Consider the following 17,048-nt stretch of genomic DNA (forward strand, 5'->3'; position numbering starts at 1 on the left):
GAAAATACTTCCATGAATTATACAAATCTTCCTAATATTGACATAATTTACTATTCATAAATATATCCATTAACTTATCAACAAAACCCTAAATTACTGAGAGGATATAAACTCATGGAGATGGACACAGGTTTCTACATTTCCAATACTTGCTTGAAGTATCAGTTATTTAACTGTAAGTTTGTCGTGGTGAAGAAAACTGACTATTGCCATAATTTGGTATCTCTACCTTGACTTGTACTGACACAAAAAGTTTCACTCACTACTATTTCTGCACCAAAATGCAAATGTCAGTACAATTATTATAGATAAAAAGGGGCCATTCAAAGGGTTATTTAGCACTTTGTATATTTCAGTATTACTTGTGTTTATTGCCAAGCATTTCATACATTTTCTTCTATGATGGCTAGCTTACACTTATTTTGTAACCTATATACCATATTAAAAAGCAGAGACATTACTTTGCCAACAAAGGTCCATCTAGTCAAAGCTATGGTTTTTCCAGTAGTTATGTATAGATGTGAGAGTTGACTATAAAGAAAGCTGAGCACCAAAGAATTGATGCGTTTGAACTGTGGTATTGGAGAAGAGTCTTGAGAATCCCTTAGACTGCAAGGAGATCCAACCAGTCCATCCTAAAGGAAATCAGTTCTGAATATTCATTGGAAAGACTTATGCTGAAGCTGAAACTCCAATACTTTGGCCACCTGATGCGAAGAACTGACTAATTGGAAAAGACTGATGCTGGGCACGATTGAAGGCAGGAGTAAACAGGGATGACAGAGGATGAGATGGTTGGATGGCACCACTGACTCCATGGACATGAGTTTGAGTAAGCTCTGGGAATTGTTGATGAACAGGGAAGCCTGGAGTGCTGCAGTCTATGGGGTCGCAAACAGTGGGACACAACTGAGCGACTGCATTGAACTTACACTTATTTTGGACCAGTGCAAACAAACAATACAGCCACATCTGTATTAGTCAATACATAAGTCAAAAGTACAATCCTAAAGACAAAATGCTGACTTCATGTTTTCAGCTAAAGTATTAATTTGAAGATCCACTCCCTCATTGAAAAGTACATGGACATGATTTCTTTTTTAATTGGAGGAAAATCGTTTTACAACATTGTGTTGGCTTCTGTCATACAACAACACAAATCAATCATAATCATGCATATATCACCTCCCTCTTGAGTATCTCTCCCTTCCCCTCATCCCACTCTTCTAGGTCATCAGAAAGCCTCAGGCTGGGCTCCCTGTGTTATATAGCAACTTCTCACCAGCTATCTATTTTACATATGGTAGTGTATATATGTCGATGCTACTTTCTGCATTTTTCCCACTTTCTCCTTTCATTACTAAGTTTTCAACAGACAAGCATTTACCGGTGTCAACTGTTCAAAACTTTTTCAGTCTCTCAGCCTTCATGTACATTTATCCAACCAGTGAATTATGAAAATTTACCCCGGAGGAAACTGTATGACTTTCAAATGACTTTCATCTTTCAGTTCATTTCAGTTGCTCAGTCATGTCTGACTCTCTAAGACCCCATGGACTGCAGCACACCAGGCCTCCCTGTCCATCACCAACTCCCGGAGTTTACTCAAACTTAGGTCCATTGAGTCAGTGATGCCATCCAACCATCTCATCCTCTGTTGTCCCCTTTTCCTCCTGCCTTCAATCTTAGCATTAGGGTCTTTTCAAATGAGTTAGTTCTTTAAAAGAGCTCAAAAAACATTCAAGTGTTTTTTGTGTGTGCGCTTAGAATGATTGGTTTACCTGACACATAATACTATTCAAAAAAAAAAAATCTGTGCTATAAGACAACCGTCATATGATCAACACCTTATAAAGCTGAGAGAAAGATGAGAGAAAGATGGTCTTTGTCATATTTTTCTTTTCTTAGTTACAGTTGGCCCAGTTTATTTGGACCAGTTTCCTTTACCAATGAGTCAGAATACTCACTGAAATGTCAAATTCATCTTTTTCAGTACCTGCAATCATAAATGGTGAAGCTGTAGGTTAAGAAAATAGGCTGTTGAATCTCCTTTTTCGGGGGGTCAACCTTCCAGCATTAACTATAAGAAAAATACATTATAAGTAAACATCCTTTTATTTTGGAGACAAAATGTTTTTATTCTAAAATATCTATTTCAGATGAAATCTAAGCATTTGGAAAAGTTCTGGAGTAACATTTTCAAAGAGAGAAAATGCAAAGCAAGAATCCATAGTATACTTAGTTATATTTCCACATATTTATATTTACCAGTGATTGCTCAAATATTTGGAGGACTTTCTAGCATCTTACTTTTTATATTCTCTGTCTTATCCTTTTTCTGATTCTGTTTTACTCCTTCCACACTGCCTTTTTTTGAATGAGATATTTTGTTGTTTTATCTTCACTCTCTCAATCAGCTTATTATTAACTCATAGATGCTGCAAACACTTCTCTCCTTTAGATACTTGAAAAGACTTGACTTCACAGAATACACTCACATTAGGCTTTCTTTTTTAAGGCAAAGTGGCCATTATGGCAAGAGGAATACAATGCAGGCAAGCATTGGTAGACCAAGTCTAGGAGACGCTGACACTCCTAGGGAAGACTAAGACCATTGGCCATTCACCACTAGGCTTATTAAATCAGTTATGCCAGGACCAAACCAGCAGTAACAAAACTGATCACCAGTGGATGTTTGGACCTTAAACAACACGTCATAGATTTATGGTCCTCATCTTGACCAACAGTTAAGAACTGAACATTCAGATATCCTCAGAGAGGAAGACAGAACATCAGTTCATTTGCCAGTCAACTCTTATCCCTCTCATGTAATTTAATAATATCTAAATTTGGAAGGAATGATGCTAAAGCTGAAACTCCAGAAATTTGGCCACCTCATGCAAAGAGCTGACTCATTGGAAAAGACTCTGATGCTGGGAGGGATTGGGGGCAGGAGGAAAAGGGGATGACAGAGGATGAGATGACTGGATGGCATCACAGACTCGATGGACATGAGTTTGAGTGAACTCCGGGAGTTAGTGATGGACAGGAAGGCCTGGCATGCTGCAATTCATGGGGTTGCAAAGAGTCGGACACGACTGAGCGACTGAACTGAACTGAACTGAAACAATATTATTCTCTTCTTGACTTCAATGAAAATAAATAAATTAAAAAAAATATTATTCTCTTCTTCTTGAAAAAATATTATATATATATTCTAACCTCTTTCCGTGACTCCAATGGATAAGTCACTACTATTGTTCTTTTAATTGGTCACAGTAATTATACTTTTATTTAATATTAGTTGCATATTTTTACAGTGCATTTTCTATTTTATATTATGCAGTTAACAGTTTTCAATAAGTCATTCTTATTGAAATTAATTATGCTTTTCTTAACTAAAAATATTCTTCAGAAAATGCTAAAAGTAGAGCCTAAATAAGATCCCACTCTAAAGTTGAATTCAAGTTACTTTTATTATAAGAATAACACAATTTTAGAAATATTTCTAGAGCAGGATGGCTGAATAAGATGTTTTTTACACTATCATAGCATATATTATATATCATCTTTATTAAAGTATGGATATTAAAAACTGCAAGTGCCCTCTGACATTTCTTCTATGAACATGCGTTGTTGACTTCTGATTTGTAAAGAAAACTGTTCACTTTTTGCTTGATGTCAATGAACATCATTAAACTAGCATTTAAAAACTGATGTTACTTTCTATTTTGCTATTTGTTAATTTAAACATCTACATTTGTGTGTAAGCTTTTATAATTCCAATTATCTTCCAAAGTTGTTAACTTTCATTATGCTAATTTAGATGAATGTATTGTATCTTAATATAAAAGTCTTTGATTCAATTATTCACACATGCATCATACATGCACCAAACTTGACTATTTTTATTTACCTTAGTCAACTGGTTACTATTTATGACTTCATATTGGTTATTTATTTTTCAGGTGATGGTATAATTAAAACCACTTAGAAATCTGCATATGAAATCTTGTTTATCATATAAAGATAATAAATAATTCAAAATCCTATGATTTTCCAAGACCAGCCTTAGACATAGCAAAACCATCAAGTGCCACAAATATGTGTTATTTGTGAAGTGCGAAAATGTTTATTTTTCTCTATTATAATCAGACTTTAATAAACCATGGATCATGACATTACAACGGTGTCACCAACTCAATGGACATGAGTTTGAGAAACTCCAGGTGACAGTGAAAGATAGGGAAGCCTGATGAGCTGCAGTTCATAGGGTCTTGCTCTTATCTCTTGTATGGCAAACATATTCATCTTGGCATCATTCAAAGTTTAATTTTTGGTTCTTTAAAATAGAAGACCCTTGAAAATGAAAAGCATTTCATTTTGAGGTTATTGTCCCTGCTTTAAATATAAAAAAAGAATCTAATTTGGAACACAAAGCGACTTGTTCATTCTATTCTTTCCGAATTCATTTTGGACCTCTCTTAACAGCATGTTCTTCAAAGCAATGAATGTTTCTGATTCAACTGCAGGAAGACAGAAGATGAAGGGAAAGAAATAGATATGTAAGTAAAAACTTGGCTTATAGGTCTAAATTTTATTACAACATACATCTATTTGCACAAATTTTCTTATTTTTTCAACTTCAGCACAACATATATGCAGAGATTTTTGCATATTTTAAGTGTACATATACCATCCAAGTAAGGAAAGGGTACATAACAGTATGCCAGAGCTGCCTGTATGCCAAAAGTTAACAACTATAATGATTTCTAACAGATTAATTCACATTATGGTTTCAACTATGTTTAAAATGTGTACAAATTAACTGTATACAGTTTTTCAGGTTTTGCCTCTTTTGCTCAAAGTTATGCATGTGAGATTCATGCTTATCACTGACTGAGGCTCTAGCTATGCCACTGTAATTTTTGTACATTATTCTGTTGAGTAAATATATTCAAATTGATAATTTGGGCCTGATACTTCAGCTTTCCAGTCTGGAAGTTTTATACATCATTTTGCCATTGATATTGTTGTATGTATCTTTTGTTAAGTGTGTGCATACAATTTGGTTTGAAAGTTGTTTGTTTCCAGCATCATTAGATGATTTCAAAGAATTTTCCAAGGTTATAAAAATTGATTCCTCCTCACGAAATGTGTGAGCACTACATCCTTGCCAACATTTAGAATCGTCAGATATTTTATTCAGTTTTATTTTGTTTTAAAAATCATTCTTAGAAGAAAGTTGGGCTTCCCTTATAGCTCAGTTGCTAAAGAATCTGCCTGCAATGCAGGGGACCCTGGTTCAATTCCTGGGTTGGGAACATCCACTGGAGAAAGGATAGGCTACCCACTCCAGTAATCTCATGCTTCCCTTGCGGCTCAGCTGGTAAAGAATCCGCCTTCAATGCTGGAGACCTGGGTGTGATCCCTGGGTTGGGAAGATTCCCTGGAGAAGGGAAAAGCTACCCACTCCAGTATTCTGACCTGGAAAGTTTCATGGACTGTATACTCCATGGGGTCACAAAGAGTCGGACATGACTGAGTGACTTTCACTTCACTTCATTAGAAGAAAATGTCTTCAAACTGATATAAGGCAACTGGGAAAATCTCACAGCTAACATTATTTTCCACTTAAAATCAGGGAATAGGCAATGATGATGATCTACTATTTCTCTTCAAAATTTTACTAGAAATTTTAGTGAGAATAATAATAAAATAAATGAAATAAAAGCCATTACAATCTACCGGGAAGAAGTATATCTATTTTATTTGCAAACAAAGTGATTTTCTATCTTAGAACATGCTACAAAATTTACATAAAAGCTACCTGAATAAATGAGTTTAGCAAGTTTGCAGGGAACTGATTGAGTACATGCTAAGTTGCTTCAGTTGTTTCCAACTCTGTTCTGTCCATGAGACTTTCCAGGCAAGAATACTGGACTGGGTAACTATGTCCTCCTCAAGTGGGTATTTCCAATCCAAGAATCGAACCCATGTCTCTTAATTCTCCTGCCCTGGCGGGCAGGCAGATTCTTTACCACCAGCACCATCTGGGAAGTCCACAGGAAACATGGCCAATATACAAAAATGCCTAGATGTTAACTTTCGTTCTTTAAGAGAAATTTTACAGAGTATATAATTCTAAATTGACACAGTTTTCAGCACTACTTTTAAACAGTGGGGAGAACACAAATAATCAACCAAGGCAAGAAGGTATATTTTGCCAATAACAATGTTTAGAAATTCCAGTGCTTTATGATATAAAGAGCAGAGTGGTTTCTATTCAGATCTACTACATATTTAAATTTGTTACAGACAGTGAACATACTTACTGCCTGTACAACCTCTTTGTACATTGTTGTTCTTCAGTTGCTAAATCTTGTCTGACTCTTTTGAGACCCCGTGGACTGCAGCATGTCAGGCCTCCCTGTCCTTCACTATGCTGGAGTTTGTTCTGACTTATGTCCATTGTGTCAGTGATGCCATCCAACTATCCAATCCTCTGTCATCTCCTTCTCTTGCTCTTAATCTTTCCAAGTATCAGGGTCTTTTCTAATGAGTTGGCTCTTCACATCAAGTGGCCAAAGTACTGGAGCTTCAGCTTCAGCATCAGTCTTTCCAATGAATATTCAGGACTAATTTCCTTTAGGATTGACTGGTTTGATCTCCTTGAAGTCCAAGGGACTCTCAAGAGTCTTCTCCAACACCACAGTATTCCATTAGTATAAAGCTGTGATTCAATGACATCCGGCTTCCAAAAGTTTTGCTTAAAAGTAATTGCTATTTTTAATTATAAATATAAATATAGGTAAAATACTCCCCTTTATTATCTTATTGGTGCTTTATAGATATCTCTGTGTGTTTGGTTTTAGTATGTGTGCATTTCATTTTATATTTGTATTTTTCCTCAAGTATTTGTTATAGCAGCACTTTGATCATTTTAGTAAAATCTATATTAGTCTCTGGGCTGTTATAAAGCAACTGACTTAAAGCAACAAAAATGAATTCTCTCATAGTTTAGAAGGCCAACAGTCTGCTATAACAAACACCTAAGAAAATGTGAAAGTGGGTTTGGAAATGGGTAACGGGCAGAGGTTGGAAATTTTTTGAAACTCTTAATAGGAAAAGCTAGATTGCCTTGAAGAGATTGTTGATAGAAATATGGCCATCAAAGAAAATTCTGAGAAAGAATAAGAAAGAGTTAAGAGGAGTTGCATACAAAGCTTCTATTTCTTAGACAATACATATATTGTCATGAAGAATGCTACAAGAGATATGAACATTAAGAGTACTTCTGGTGATGTCTCAGATGGAAATGAGGAATATGTTACTGGAACATGGAGGGAAAGTGATACTTATTTTTAAAAAAAAGTTGCAGAGAACTTGATGGATTTATGCTCCAGTATTTTGTGGAAAGTAGAACTTGTAAGTGACAATCATGGATTTTAACTGAGAATAACTTGCAATAAAGTGTGAAATGTGTGACCTGGATTCTCTTGCTACTTATAATAAAATGCAAAAGGTAAGACATAAGTTGAGGAATGAACTCTTACACAAAAAACAAAACATCAGTTAATGATTCGGAAAATTCAAATCCAATCCTGTACATTCTGGAACCTAAGAATGTGGCTGGACAAACATTTGCTAATGAGACTGGTTATGTGAATTGTGGATCCAGTCAACTCTAAGAACCTGGGAATATAGATGTAAATAATCAGGAATGATACATTGAGTACCTTTCTGTTTGATGGTTTGGACTCCCATGAATTGTTCAGAAGACTGACAAGATTTTTAGAATTATGCAAGAAGAAACATTGCCAGCCTGGCTTGAGAGGGTCAGAGACAGGATGCAATAAAGGACTCTGAGGGTAGAACCACGGATGAAGCAGCCAGAGATGACAGTATTTCCCAGGGCAGAGAGGCTAAGGCTGCACTCCAGTGGGCCAAGAGAGGTGACAGAACAGGGAACTGAGCCACATGGTATTATTCTCAACCCTTGATATCTAATGGAATCTGCCTTGCTTGTTTTCAAACTTACTTGGAACCTGAGACCTTTTTCCTCCAATCTCTACCTTATGGAAAGAAAACGTCTATCCAATAAGTGCTCCAGTATTTTGTTTTAAGAGATATAACTTGTTTTGTAATTTCACAAGGCTATAGATGACAAGAAATATTTTCTCTAGATGGACCATACTCAATGCCTTTCATGTAACTAATTTAAGTGAATTTGAGCTAACTGTATTTATGTGAATTTTGGACATTGAGTTAAACTGGAATGGGCTAAAACTTTGGGGATGTTGAGATGAAGTGAATGTATTTCACACATGGGAAAGACATGAATTTCAGAGAGGGTAAAGAGTGGACCCTTATGGTTTGAATTGTGTTTCCCCAAAAATATATATTGAAGCCCTCAGATTAAAAATATACTCATGTATAAGCCAGGGGCTTCCTCGGTGGCACTAGTGGTAAGAACCTGCCTGACAATGCAGGGGACACAGGAGAAATGGATTCAATCCCAGGCTTGGGGAGATACCCTGGAGGAGGGCATGGCAACCCACTCCAGTATTCTTGACTGGAGAATCCCTTGGACAGAGGAGCTTGGTGGGCTACAGTCCATAGACTCACAAAGAGTCACACATGACTAAAGAGACTGAGCATATACACGCACATGGACAAGCAGAAAGGCATGCATAACAGCTATCTACAAGATGAATTTTGTTTTAAAATACAATGTACATGACCATCAGTACAATCAATAGCAATCAGTTTGGTTTTTAACATAAATAAAATTGCTACAGAGGCTTGTCCATCTCCATACAGTTTATAATATATTCTCATTCCCAGGATAAATTTTATTATAATAATATATTAACATAATCAATCAAATAACATAATTTATTAACATAACTATTCAGTTTGATCACCGTAGCAAAGATAAATTACCTGGCAGCTTAATATCACTATAGCTAGAATAATTTGGGGAGAAGGCAACGGCACCTGACTCCAGTACTCTTGCCTGGAAAATCCCATGGACAGAGGAGCCTGGTAGGCTGCAGTCCATGGGGTCGCTACAAGTTGGACATGACTGAGCGACTTCACTTTCACTTTTCACTTTTCACTTTCACGCATTGGAGAAGGAAATGGCATCCCACTCCAGTATTCTTGCCTGGAGAATCCCAGGGACGGCAGAGCCTGGTGGGCTGCTGTCTATGGGATCGCACAGAGTCGGACACGACTGAAGCGACTTAGCAGCAGCAGCAGAATAATTTTACTCAAAACTCTTAGGATGTTTCAGGCACACACCCACCTGCCAAATTTGTAATCCAGGACAACCTCGAAGCAGTAACCAAGAACCAAGCCTCAAAGTTTATTCTGAAATTTAAAAATGGTATTTTGCAATTGCTTCCCTCAAACTGATATGAATACATTTTAGTATGTATTTTCAAGATGGCCGTAAGATTTTATCTGGCAAAGGCAACTGCATTAACAACTAGAAAACAAATAAGGTGAAAACAAATGAATAATAACAATCAGCCTCCTAGACTTTGTATTTTCAACTTGGTCCCTTATGAACCATTTTATTCAGAGACAGAGGAAATTATTTCACAATAACTGTATATGATACCTTTCATTATTTAGAAACCCCATTGTCTTTATCATGTCTATCAGTAGTGAAAGACAAAAGAACAAATAATGCTTGGAAAATTATTTAAAGCATTCACTGCCATGACCTAAGGTATCATCCTTAACTTCCTTGACTATCAAAAATTCACTGACTGGAAATCATAGGTCATCATTCTCTTAACTCTAACCCAGTGATATTAGCAATTATATATCCAACAACTGTCATTTTTTAAAGGTTTATTGCAATATACAAAAACTTATCACCAACAGACCTAGGTAGCTTTACTTCCAGATGTTCAAGCTGTTTTTAGAAAAGGCAGAGGAGCCAGAGATCAAATTGCCAACATCTGCTGGATCATGGAAAAAGCAAGAGAGTTCCAGATAAACATCTATTTCTGCTTTATTGACTATGCCAAAGCCTTTGACTGTGTGGATCACAATAAACTGTGGAAAATTCTGAAAGAGATGGGAATACCAGACCACCTGACCTGCCTCTTGAGAAACCTGTATGCAAACAACAAACAAACAACAAAGAAAGCAACAGTTAGAACTGGACATGGAACAACAGACTGGTTCCAAATAGGAAAAGGAGTATGTCAAGGCTGTGTATTGTCACCCTGCTTATTTAACTTTTATACAGAGTACATCATGAGAAACGCTGGGCTGGAGGAAGCACAGCTGGAATCAAGATTGCCAGGAGAAATATCAATAACCTCAGATATGCAGATGACACCTCCCTTATGGCAGAAAGTGAAAAAGAACTAAAGAGCCTCTTGATGAAAGTGAAAAAGGAGAGTGAAAAAGTTGGCTTAAAGCTCAAAATTCAGAAAACTAAGATCATGGCATCCAATCCCATCAATTCATGGCAAATAGATAGGGAAATAGTGGAAACAGTAGCTGACTTTATTTTTCTGGGCTCCAAAATCACTACAGACGGTGATTGTAGCCATGAAATTAAAAGACACTTACTCCTTGGAAGGAAAGTTATGACCAACCTAGACAATATATTAAAAAGCACAGACATAACTTTGCCAACAAAGGTCCATCTAGTCAAGGCTATGGTTTTTCCAGTGGTCATGTATGGATGTGAGAGTTGGATTATAAAGAAAGCTGAGCACCGAAGACTTGATGCTTTTGAAGTGTGGTGTTGGAGAAGACTCTTGAGAGTCCCTTGGACTGCAAGGAGATCCAACCAGTCCATCCTAAAGGAGACCAGTCCTGGGTGTTCATTGGAAGGACTGATGTTGAAGCTGAAACTTCAATGTTTTGGCCACCTGATGTGAAGAGCTGACTCATCTGAAAAGACCCTGATGTTGGGAAAGATTGAAGGCAGGAGTTGAAGGGGATGACAGAGAATGAGATAGTTAGATGGCATCACCGACTCAATGGACATGAGTTTGGGTAAATTCCGGGAGTTGGTGATGGACAGAGAGGCCTGGCGTGCTGTGGTTCATAATGTTGCAAAGAGTCGGACACAACTGAGCAACTGAACTGAACTGAACTAAAGGAAAACCTCAGAAACAATGTAAAAATACTCTTGAACCTCTTTGGAAAAGATCATACCTGGTCTTACTAACCCAGCAATTATCTTTGAAAGCCCTGCATTTACATTTCCAAAGTCACAATGCATCATACGCCCATGAACCAGCTGTCCTCAGTGATTGGAAATGTAAAACTGACACTCTTTACAGATTCTCTAAAAGCAGATAGCTTCATGAAGAATTCAGTTTTTCCAAAAATTTTGAGTCACATTTCTGACTCCTAAGACTTTCAGACACTGATTTTGAATACTAGGGAATCTGAATTGCTGTCTCTTTCTCCATTTTTAAAAAAATAATTATCCTTCATTATCAAAAAGTCTACAAACAATAAATGCTCTAGAGGGTGTGGAGAAAAGAGAATGCTCTTGCACTCTTGGTTGGAATGTAAATTGATATAGCCACTATGGAACACAGTATGATGATTCCTTAAGAAACTAGGAATAAAACCACGATATGACCAGCAGTCCCACTCCTAGGCATATACTCTGAGGAAACCAAAATTGAAAAAGACACATATATCCCACTGTTCATTGCAGCACTGTTTACAACAGCTATAACATGGAAACAACCCAGATGTCCATCAACAGATGAATAAAGAAGTTTTGGTACATATACACAATGGAATATTATTCAGCCATACAAAGGAACACATTTGAATCAGTTCTAATGAGATGGATGAATCTAGAGCCTATTATACAGAATGAAGTAAGTCAGAAATAGAAGGATAAATATTGTATTCTAACACATATATATGGAATCTTAAAAATTGGTATTGAAGAATTTATTTACAGAGCAGCAATGGAGAAACAGACATAGAAGATAGACATATGGACATGGGAAGAGGGGAGGAGAGGGGGAGATGTATTGAAAGAGTAACATGGAAACTTACATTACCATATGTAAAATAGATAGCCAATGGGAATTTGCTTTATGGCTCAGGAAACTCAAACAGGGGCTCTGTATCAACCTAGAGGGGTGGCGTGGGGAGGGAGACAGGAGGGAGGTTCAAAAGGGAGAGGATATATGTATACCTATGGCTGATTCATGTTGAGGTTTGACAGAAAACAACAAAATTCTGTAAATCTATTATCTTTCAACTAAAAATAAACATTTTTTAAAAAGCTAAAAAAATAACTATCTTTAAACCATCTGTTGTGGTTTAAAAATATAAAATTTAATAAGCATCAAGGATGAAAATTTTTAAGATTTTTTCCTTTTATTTATAAAACTTTATTTAGTTTCTAAATGCTTGGCATTTGACATTTGACGGTTAGAATAAAGAACTAAAGAGAAAGAAATGAAACCTTGGAAATCTGGCCACTGTGGCTTTTCTAAACTGGGGAATTTGGGGCTTAAGATTTTTTTTTTTTTTTTTTTTGGTGAGCATTAAGAAAAGTTAGTATTTCTAAAGGAAGCACTTCAAGGTGTATTGACGATCCACTTCTTGTATTCCTTAGCACTGCAATTCTGTATTGTATCTTATCCAGACCCATGAGTGTTTTTATCTGAGAACTAGCCAGTATCTGATGAATGAATTCACTAGGGGAAAAAAAAAAATTACACTTGAAACTCTAGCATTTCTTATGCTCATGGACTTCACTTGTTCTTCAGACTTGGATTCCTAGTTAGAAGTGAGAAACTGGACTCTGACATTCAGCATAAAAATGGTTTCTCTGAGGCAAATGCTGGTAAAGAATAACTGTAAAAGTCTCTAAAAGACTAAAACTGTTTCAACATGACCCCTGAAAAACTTGTCTCCAACTATTCCTTCCCATCAAAATTTTGCTAAATTCAAGATGACCTAAATTCAATAGCTGATAAATTGCAACCACAGCTTTGCTGCTCTGCCCTCCTGTCCTATAATTAATGATATTTTAATTTTCATAAATATTGAGAATTTCCATAGTGGACTTAGAACAAAACTAAATTTTGACTTATCTCCTCTCTGTCATACAATATATTTAAGCATCTTGCTTACCTCCCTCACATTCATAACAAAGTTGATCTCATTTAGCAATATTTAGTATAAATTTGACCTAATGATTTGGCTTTTCTCCTTTCACAATAGATAATGGTCATTTGGGTTGATCACCAGGAAGAATAGCAAAAAAAATGAACAAGCAACAAAGAATTTCAGTTATATAGCAAGGCAAAATATTCCATTACCAATTTTCCAAAGTAGATAGCCTAAAGAAAGTTCTGAAAATACATTCTAAACAAAAATCCAGTGCACAATGTGTGGTTTTGGGTTTATCATAGCTAACAGACTAGGACACTGGGACTGGGTTTTGTCTTAATGCAGGGTTGTAGATCAAAACAAGGAGAGAATGTACTGGTGGACAAAATTTTTATTGTAGATTTCTGCAGGACTATTCTTATAAGACATTGAAAACACTAAGTTTTTACAGAGATAACATTTAACTGACTTGTGTTATACAGATGATTTTGGGAACAGTGAATGATGGCTTGAAAATATATTAGAAGAAGACAGTATAGGGGAAGATGATGTACACATGCTCACGGTAGTGTTTCACTGAACTGACACCTTCCTATACTCTAAATCTGAGAGCTAGCAAAGATTAAGGGGAAAAAAAAATAACCCAGAATTATGTCTAGGGATGATCTGTTCTCTTTGCAAAAGGGCTGAAACTTTTTTGAGGAACAAGAATTATATCAAGGCAAACTAGTCCTCATATTTCAGATAAGTATTTGTTGGCATCCTATCAGTCAGTCAGTCAGTTCAGTCGCTCAGTCGTGTCCGACTCTTTGCGACCCCATGAATCGCAGCACGCCAGGCCTCCCTGTCCATCACCAACTCCCGGAGTTCACTCAAACTCATGTCCATCAAGTCGGTGATACCATCCAGCCATCTCATCTTCTGTCATCCCCTTCTCCTCCTGCCCTCAATTCCTCCCAGCATCAGAGTCTTTTCCAATGAGTCAACTCTTCGCATGAGGTGGCCTAAGTATTGGAGTTTCAGCTCCAACATCAGTCCTTCCAATGAACACCAAGGACTGATCTCCTTCAGAATGGACTGGTTGGATCTCCTTGTAGTCTAAGGGACTCTCAAGAGTCTTCTCCAACACCACAGTTCAAAAGCATCAATGCTTTGGCACTCAGCCTTCTTCACAGTCCAACTCTCACATCCATACATGACCACAGGAAAAACCATAGCCTTGACTAGACGGACCTTTGTTGGTAAAGTAATGTCTCTGCTTTTGAATGTGCTATCTAGGTTGGTCATTCCTTTCCTTCAAAGAAGTAAGAGTCTTTTAATTTCATGGCTGCAGTCACCATCTGCAGTGATTTTGGAGCCCATAAAAATAAAGTCTGACTCTGTTTTCACTGTTTCCCCATCTATTTCCCATGAAGTGATGGGACCAGATGCCATGATCTTAGTTTTCTGAATGTTGAGCTTTAAGTCAACTTTTCCACTCTCCTTTCACTTTCATCAAGAGGCTTTTTAGTTCCTCTTCACTTTCTGCCATAAGGGTGGTGTCTGTGGTAAGCTGCAAATCCAGCCTTCACCCTCATACCATACTGAGTGTGGGGAACTTCAACACATTTGCTTCATTTTTTTCAAGTTCAATGGCCTTAGGCAATGCCTCTTTAGCCAATATCTGCTGTGGAGAGCTGTTCCAATTCCTCTTTTTTTCCCTTGAAAATAAATCCTGCTTGCTAACTTACTTCCTAATTTATCATATATTATTATTTAAGGCATCATATATTATTTAAGGCCGTATATCCTTTATCTGGGAAAATAAGTTGACTTGTTAATGTACTCACTTTTAGAAAACAGTCGGCCTTTATATCAAAGCAGTACTTCTTGGTCATGTCTAAATTATATAACAATCCACCTGAGACTTTATTGTAAGATTGCATGTACTAGTTTTAGGATCACAATCAGTGACTGGATAATTTATCAAATCAATTTCATCATTTATAATATGGGAATAATTTGATATGCAGGTATGCATATATATGGCCTTCCCAGGTGGCTCAGTGGTAGAGAATCTGCCTGCCAATTCAGGAGACTTGAGACACAGTTTTAATCTTTGGGTCGGGAAGATCCCCTTGAGTAGGAAATAGCAACTGACTCCAGTATTTCTGCCCGGAATATTCAATTGACAGAGGAGCCTGGCAGGCTACAGTCCGTGTGATCAAAAAGAATAGGATACAACTGATCACATGAGCATGCACTTATATATATTTATATACATAGCTGTTTATAAAACTATTTTGGTAATGAATGCTAAAGAAATGTTTAAGTGGTTTATAAAAAATATCATGGTAATGGGTGCTAAATAAATACTTAAAAGGTTTACAAAAAAAAAAAAATTTTGCATATGCTTTTTTTTTTATTGCAATAAGGTTTTGCAAACTAAATAGAAAAATACCATGGTCTCTAAGGTGAGAAAAATCCATATGTTCAGCTTTAAGGGTATTTCATTATATACAACTGGAATTATGAATAATCAATTGATCATATTTATAAAAAATAATTATGTATATATATTTGTGCACACTACTCCTGAAATATAAACCTAAAATTAATTTGTGTTTGTAGGCGTTTTTTGCTAATTTAGAGTATGTTTTACTTTTATATGCACAATTTTTAACAGTATAACTTGTGTACATATGTATTCAAATCTCTATTTTCCTCAGTTCTTAAAATATTACAGACATATGTCTCAAAGTCACTATCTTCATGACTACTTGGGAATTTAGATCATGCTGCTTCTTTCTGCCTTTGGGTGTTATTTTATACACAAAATTTTCACTGGAAAAAATTTGGTTTCAGTGCTCTCTAAATGTACTGTAAAAATTACACTGTTGGTGGGAATGCAAACTAGTACAGCCACTATGGAGAACAGTGTGGAGACTCCTTAAAAAAACTGGAAGTAGAACTGCCTGGGCATACACACTGAGGAAACCAGAATTGAAATATACACGTGTACCCCAATGTTCATCACAGCACTGTTTATAATAGCCAGGACTTGGAAGCAACCTAGATGTCCATCAGCAGATGAATGGATAAGAAAGCTGTGGTACATATACACAATGGAGTATTACTCAGCCATTAAAAAGAATACATTTGAATCAGTTCTAATGAAGTGGATGAAACCGGAGCCTATTATACAGAGTGAAGTAAGCCAGAAAGAAAAACACCAATACAGTATACTAACCCATACATACGGAATTTAGAAAGATGGTAACAATAACCCTGTATACGAGAAAGCAAAAGAGACACTGATGTATAGAACAGTCTTTTGGACTCTGTGGGAGAGGGAGAGGGTGGGATGATTTGGGAGAATGGCATTGAAACATGTATAATATCGTATATGAAATGAGTCGCCAGTCCAGGTTCAATGCACAATACTGGATGCTTGGGGCTGGTTCACTGGGACAACCTAGAGGGATGGTACGGGGTGGGAGGAGGGAGGAGGGTTCAGGATGGGGAACATGTGTATACCTGTGGCAGACTCATTTTGATATACAGCAAAACCAATACAATATTGTAAAGTTAAAAAAAAATTTCATGTGATAATCTTTCAAAATTATAGGTAAAACACTTATTAAAGACCCTGAATGTAATGACACATATACTTATTTTTAGATGTATCAGTAGTTAAAGAGAATAGGAAGAGTAATGAAAAGAAAATATTTACTTGGATCATATTTAATAATGTTTATTAAACATAATAAAATAATGAATTATACTGTTTAATGAATAAATCATAAACACCACCCTGAATCAAGAAATAAAATATCAACAGCAACTCACAGTCCTCTTCCTTCACCTCATGACTTTTTCCAAGCACAAACTTAGCTACTCTTAGAAGTTACCATTACATTGATCTTGTGATACTCGTTTTCTTA

The sequence above is a fragment of the Bos javanicus genome, chromosome 12, assembly GCF_032452875.1.
Source record: "Bos javanicus breed banteng chromosome 12, ARS-OSU_banteng_1.0, whole genome shotgun sequence".
Classification (NCBI taxonomy): Eukaryota; Metazoa; Chordata; class Mammalia; order Artiodactyla; family Bovidae; genus Bos; species Bos javanicus.